This window comes from Anabrus simplex, chromosome 1 (assembly GCF_040414725.1).
Source record: "Anabrus simplex isolate iqAnaSimp1 chromosome 1, ASM4041472v1, whole genome shotgun sequence".
Classification (NCBI taxonomy): domain Eukaryota; kingdom Metazoa; phylum Arthropoda; class Insecta; order Orthoptera; family Tettigoniidae; genus Anabrus; species Anabrus simplex.
Window position 1 is genome coordinate 1,051,981,654 of NC_090265.1, and position 6,000 is coordinate 1,051,987,653.

Consider the following 6,000-nt stretch of genomic DNA (forward strand, 5'->3'; position numbering starts at 1 on the left):
GAGCAATCTGAACACTGTTACACACAAGAAATAGTGACTTGTAGGGATGGTGGTGGTGGTGATTATTGTTTTAAGAGGAAATACAACTAGGCAACCATCCTCTATATAACATTAATCACAGAGAAAGAATGGAAAGAGTCCAACACTTCGAAAATTGAAGGTATCGGCCGAAGGAAGACAAGGGCCACGAAGGGCATGAAAATGAAAGACTCCCTAGGCATCCATACGTAATACCATCGGGGTCAAAAAAGAATAAGTGTTGACCAAGGGAGGCCGGATATGATAGATGAAAGTGAGGAGCCTGTTACAAGTAAGTGAAAGCAATACCAGGACTCAGCTGAGGGCCCCGTGGTCGCTCCAGAGTTCAGAGCCCCTGGGGCCCCTTTTAGTCGCCTCTTACGACAGGCAGGGGATACCGTGGGTGTTATTCTACCGCCCCCACCCACAGGGGGGATTTTCAGGGATTAGCTTTGTAACTCAGGGATTTTATTGTACCAATACCTTCCGATTCATGCTGTGGATGTCTGTTATCAAGCAGTCTACACCAAATTGTAGCTCGTCCATGTAGGTTAAAGACATCATTGTTTAGAGTCAATAGAGTTGTTTTACTCATGTTCTTCAATGGGGAAAATCCTATTATATATTTCGTGTCTGAACGCTTCATTGCTAAGTTTACCACCATGGTTGGAAGTGCTACTATATCATATGTCAACATATGATATACGAGTTTCCAGTAAGGAAGGCTTAACATCTCCGGGGCTGTTCATTGGGCTGGCATAATCATTTCGGGTGTACTTCATTGTCATCATTTTCATTTTCTTCATTTTCATCGAGTGTTGAACATTAGAAATTGTCCACCACTGCGAAATTAAGACAACAGGTTATGTTTCATAGTTCTTATGAGTGTGAATAAATCGAGGAATTTCGCACCTTAAATTATTTTTAAACATTCAAAATGATGTTATAAATATCATTTTAACAGTTTTATAATGTATTTCCATCTATCCAGCGAAGTGTAATCTAAGAGAAAACGTTATTTGACTAAGTGACATTTCGAAATAATCAGCTTGTTGTTCTCTTTTGCTGTAGGGCTGTCCACCTATTCTAGCAGAATATGCGTGATTCTAGTTGATCATATGAGATATGTTCGCGAAGCGTTTTCATAGGTGCAACAGTGATTTTCCTTATGATGTTACATTTATCATGTTAAATTACCTACCACCGTTTGCAAAATATGTACATGATCTTTTCTTAATTTCTGGCGGATTGAACCAGATATTGTGTAGCTCTTTCAGTGGTATCAACACAAGTAATTTAATGTGACGCCGGGTTGAGTGGCTCAGGCGGTTGAAGCTCTGGCCTTCTGACCCCAACTTGGCGGGTTTGATCCCGGCTCAGTCCGGTAGTAGTTGAAGGTACTCAAATACGTCAGCCTCGTGTCGGTAAATTTACTGGCAGGTAAAAGAACTCCTTTGGGACGAAATTCCGACATCTCCGAAAATCTTGAGTTGGTTTATCGTCGAAATGAAGTTATTGCGTGCTACCCTAACCTTCATCAGTCGGCAGCTACTGCGCCCACGACGTCCACCATCTTGGTTTTGATATTACGGTCATATATATTGTAGTCGGTCTTGGTTGGATGTCTATGCTTCGGCACATAACCACCAAACAGAGCCAAAATCTGCCAAAACGTCAATTTAGAAGTAGAGCCGTTCGGAGTATAGAAGACTGACACAAGATTGTTTGGAAAATGCATTTACCATGGTATGGTGTAAAGGGGGCGATAATGTCACTCCAGATGCATCTAAATTTCGCAGAGCGTTAAGAACTCTTATGATAAATAACTTACCATCCCCATCACAAGATAGTAATTGGGAGGCTGATGCTGCAGTATTCCTAACCAAATACAATTATTTGAAAATTAGTTACGCTGTGAATGAAAGATTAAATAGGAGTAATAAGAGGCCTAACTGCAATGAAGAAAATGATATCATCAACAGTAATGTGCAAATGCAGGCAAATGCAGACAATTATGTTATTGGTTGGGCAATCTCAAGAATGCCACACAATGAGTGTAAAAGTGTTATGTTGTCAATTAAACTTAATTCCCGTGATCCTGAAAACTTCCTCATATTAGTGAAGAAATATGAATCAAGTAACGTGATTTTCCCAATGTATGTTCTCACATGTGCTCTAAAATGCCCAGTGTTTTACAGAATAATTTAAACAAATTGATACCGGTATGTGAAAGCACTCAAGGTGTCAAAAGACAAGTTAGTGAAGACCTTAATGAATGAATGTGTTAGTGTAGAAGGTATGTGTGATCATAGAGTTAGTAAATAATACACTATAGTTGGGTCTACGAGAGTTGAAGTCTGACGTTTAAGATATAGCATGGCACGACAACGCCAAATATCCAGGAGTAGTCCTAGATAGAAAACTAACCATGCTACATCACATTAAAGACATCCACCGGAAAACACACGCACGACTGTCACAGCTCTATTCTGTATTGAATAAAGGATCCAGTATTAACAAGAGAGTAGCAATCAACATGCACAAGGCCCTAATTAAGCCAATAATAACGTACGCAGCCCCTGCTTGGGGCTACACTGCTATGACGAACCTGGATAAGCTGGAATTAATACAAAACAAATGCATTCGAGCAGCGGCTAGACTCCCGTATGACACACCAATACGCCACCTACGCGGAATTGCGAAAGTCAGCTCGATAAGGCAACACATACGAAAACAATCACTCCGAATGTACACGAAGTCATAGGTCAATAAGATTCACCCATTAATCAGCGGAATAGGACGCTACGACGTCTATCTATACACCAAAAACCTCACGCCGAAGCACATTCTGTTCAGCCACAGGGTTAGGAGGCCGGGGGTTCAAAAACGCCCCCCTCCTAAGCTGACACCAACTCACTACACTACTTCACTTAATAATACACACACACACCACACTGCAAACACCTGTATATATGTACATGTCTATTTACCTATACCCTTGTCCTATGTTATGTTATGTTATGTTATGTTATGTTATGTTATGTTATGTTATGTTATGTTATGTTATGTTATGTTATGTTATGTTATGTTATGTTATGTGATGTGATGTGATGTGATGTTATGTTATGTTATGTTATGTTATGTTATGTTATGTTATGTTATGTTATGTTATGTTATGTTATGTTATGTTATGTTATGTTATGTTATGTTATGTTATGTTATGTTATGTTATGTTATGTTATGTTATGTTATGTTATGTTATGTTACAGATCTAGCCATTACAGGGAATCAAGCGAGGGAGGATTGAGAGAAGAAACACACCATGACGAAGGCAACACAGCCATAATAAGAGACGGCCCAATCCACCCCCGCCTCCCGCCAGTGACAAGGGAGTGGACAAAAAACGCACCCCTGCAGCTATCATTAAACTAGTTAATTGTTTACTTGTTTTACAGGACATGAGAACGGAAGAGCGGCCCGCACTCTACCAAGAAAAACGTATAAATGTATATATGATAATGATGTATATATATAGTTGCCAGAGGCAAGTGTGGTCCACCAACACCGCAAAGAAGGGACGGCATCAGGCGAGAAAGAAGAAGCCCCTTTCCCTAAGTAAGGTTTGGCTCTACTCCCCTTCTCCTTAAAGGAGACTTGGTACCAGGAACCGCTAGCTGCTGGATCAAGCGACTAACCTGCGGCCCAAAGCCCAGACGCCAGCGGACCCGAGCCGCACCAGGCAGTGACAAGAAGGATTGATTCCTCATAATAACTGACAAAAGCTAAGCAAATGATTATGATTGCATGACATACTCCTAACTAACACAACCTCTCGACTTTTCCAGCCCACATCCTTGCATGTACTATCAAAAGATGTCAGTTTTACATGTAGGCTTTTTCTCTTTTCCGCCTATGTGGTTTCTTCCTGACCCATCCTACCAATACAAGCTCGCCTGGTAACGTGTCTAACATGGAATCAGGCAGATACTCCTTGTATCATTTACCACTTTTCCCAGCTATCTCTTTCTACTTAGAAACTAATAGCATGTCGGAGGCAATGTAGATTGAGTCGATTGCCACGACGGGGGAGCGGGCTACGGGGGCCCCCGTAAAAATATTTTAAAAATAACGTTTAGCGCCACCGGCGAGAAAAAGTTGACTAACGCCGTTCGAAAATAGTCTGTTACTATGGCAACGATAACATAGATGACACATTTAAGGATGCTATCTCCACATGGGTTGGCTTGCTCTCAGTAGCTTTTGTGATATTATTCGGAGTTGTAATGTGTTAGCTGTGTTAGTTGTTGCTGGTTTATGTAATAATTTAAGTGTTTGTTCTCTGAATATTACTTTCGTTGTGAGTTTTTATAAATTAATCAGTGGCTAGTTGTGCAGTTTTATTCTATATTTAGCATGTGCATTTGTAGAGGTTACTGTCAGTTTAGTGAATATCAAATCTCATATTTATCGGCAATGACGTATTCTGCCTTAAATGCCGGATATATTAGCACGAGCCACAGACATATAGTAAATAGACTTGCAGCGCTGTATCTCGTAGCATTGGTGCTAGTGAAGCCGAAAACTTGCAGCCGCCGCCATCTTGCGTCACTACAGATCCACTGTATACATACACGTTACTATGCTACGTTCAGTTTTGTTTTATGTTGTTTTTATGTACATTTCACATTAATTTTTCGTCATACTACTGTGTGGCAGAATAATGAATACACGCGTAGTGTTTGGGTGTAGTTTTTCCTCTTCACGACGAAAGAAGAAGGAAGGAATAAGAGTTTCAATACATTGGTAAGTGGCTTACATATGCTCATGTACACTTCTGGTCTATTTAATTAATGCAATTAAGTTCACTATTAAAAATGCCGAATTATGTAGGAGACAGAGATCACTTCCTTTCGATATATATTTGTTGGCGTCATCCCCCTTGTGTTGTAGTGTGGCATAGGGAATAATAATAATAATAATAATAATAATAATAATAATAATAATAATAATAATAATAATAATAATAATAATAATAATAATAATGTCCGCCTTCGTGGTGTAGTGGTTAGTGAGATTAGCTGCCACCCCCAGAGGCCCGGGTTCGATTCCCGGCTTTGCCACGAAATTTGAAAAGTAGTACGAGGGTTGAAATGGGGTCCACTCAGCCTCGGAGGTCAGTTGAGTAGAGGGGGTTCGATTCCCACTTCAGCCATCCTCGAAGTGGTTTTTCGTGCTTTCGCACTTCTTCTCCAGGCAAATGCCGAGATGGTACGTAACTTAAGGCTACGGCCGCTTTCTTGTCTATCCCTTCCAATCTTCCCATCCCCAACATGGGCCCCTGTTTAGCATAGTGGGTGAGGCTGCCTCGGCGAGGTACTGGTACTGCTTCCCTGTTGTATCCCCCGATCCTAAGCCTAACGCTCCAGGACACTGCCCTTGAGATGGTAGAGGTGGGACACTTCGCTGAGTCCGAGGGAAGTATCAACATTGGAGGGTAAACGGTTTAAGAAATAATAATAATAATAATAATAATAATAATAATAATAATAATAATAAATATGGTGATTGAATAATAGTGGCCTCGGTCTCTTCTAATTTTTAAAGATATATTGTAAGGATGTCAATTTTTTCTGTTAAAATTAGAGTGGAAGGATTATCACAGAATATTATTATATACATATCTCAGGATTTGTGGTATGATATTTTCGTGCGGCTATTTCTAGCTGGGTGCAGCCCTTATAAGGCAGACCCGTCGATGAGGGTGGGCGGCATCTGCCATGCGTAGGTAACTGCGTGTTATTGTGGTGGAGGATAGTGTTATGTGTGTTGCAAGGATGTTGGTGACAGCCCAAACCCCAGGCCCCGAGACAATGGAATTAACCAATGAATGTTAAAATCCCCGAGCCGGCCGGGAATCGAACCCGGAAACCTCTGAATCTAAGACCAGTACGCTGACCATTCAGCCAACTAGTCGGACAGGAT